Raw genomic sequence first — 1,684 nt, 5'->3', positions numbered from 1 at the left:
GTTCCCTTGACCTGTTTCCCTATATATTACTCTCCCGTTTTACTTGCTACTTGCTTATTGATGTTTCCATGTCTAATTGCTACTTGGTTGATGTTGTTTCTCTATTGGTGTTGTTAATTGTTTCACCGTCCCGTTATATCACTCTGTTGGTTTATGTTGGTTTATTGGTGTTTCATAGTACACTTTGGTTGGTCTCGCTGTGTAGTTTTTAACTGGTGAAGTTTCATAATTGTACTAATATTCCATTGTGTTGGTTTGAGGTATAAGTGTTGTGGAGGATTTGAGTTAGCTTGTGAAACACTTGTCTCTATTTTGTGATTGGTGCTGATATATATATTGGGATCGGGTTGCACGCTGCAACAGGAGGAATAAGGGTGAATGTGATTGTCTGGTGGGATCGGGTTGCATGCCGTAACAAGGAGTAATAAGGGTGGACAGGTGGGATCGGGTTGTACGCCACAACAGGAGGAATAAGGGTGATATATTGAGGAGTAATAAGGGTGAACTGGTGGGATCGGGTTGCACACCGCAACAAGGAGTAATAAGGGTGAATGCTTATGCTGTTATTGATTATAATGTGGGATCGGGATGCGCGCCGCATCATTTGTTATTTATGTGTTCATATTCTGCTGAGGTTCATTATTGTGATGTTGAAATTCTCTTAAGGATTGGTTATAGCTGAGTAATGATAGAAATACTAGGTTCCGTGTTTATCTAATGCAAGTTATGTTATATTTCATTCTGTATTTCCTTTTTGTCTTAGTATAAACTGTTGCAGGTTATATATTGTTATGCCCCGCCGTAGCCTCATCACTACTTCGTCGAGGTTAGGCTCGACACTTACCAGTACATGGAGCCGGTTGTACTGATACTGCACTCTGCACTTTCTGTGCAGATTTCGGAGCTAGTGGCTGATCGAGAGGTTGGTTGCTGTTACTCCATTTAGGAAACCCAAGGTAGTCCTGCAGGCGTCCGCAGGACCTGGAGTCCCCTCCTATCTTTACTTCATTTCTGTTTTACTTTCTCCGAGATAAATGTATTTTCTTTCAAACCATTACTTGTAGTATTCGTGGACTGTTCGTGAGTTGTGACATCAGCTTCTGGTTGGTATCCACTTTTGTTTTCGTTAATAGTAGGAGGGTAATTAATTAACTCATGTGCTTTCGCTTTTATTTCCATTGATTTAGTTTGATTAAACTTTAATTATAAAATAACAAAGGAAAAAGGTAAAATATTCTATGACGTTGGCTTGCCTAATGAGTACAATATTAGGCGCCATCACGGCCTCAAAGGTGAGAAATTCGGGTCGTGACAGATTTCGAGATATAAGCCTCCAAAGTCAGCCCTCTGCAACACAAATTTCTTCTTCCTCTTCCCGGACAGCCTGTAGCGTACCAGCCATAACTTTTTGTACACAAATTTAAATACTAAATGGTTTGCTTTTCTGAAAACTAGACACAAAATGGTACAACTTTTATTTTTGGATCATCTCCAAATTCCTTATAGATTGTGAGATATGAGCCTCTGAAGTCAGACCTATGCAACAGATATTTCCTTCTTCGCGAACGCGAAGAACAAATTCCCTGAAGCCAAATCCTTCTTCGCGAACGCGAAGAACAACACCAGACACCAGCATCAGCTATTGCAAAAACAGCCTGAAATGATTCAAAACCATCCCGAAACA

This window comes from Nicotiana attenuata, unplaced genomic scaffold (assembly GCF_001879085.1).
Source record: "Nicotiana attenuata strain UT unplaced genomic scaffold, NIATTr2, whole genome shotgun sequence".
Lineage (NCBI taxonomy): Eukaryota > Viridiplantae > Streptophyta > Magnoliopsida > Solanales > Solanaceae > Nicotiana > Nicotiana attenuata.
The sequence above is the reverse complement of the archived record's forward strand: the minus strand, read 5'-3'. Positions refer to the sequence as shown.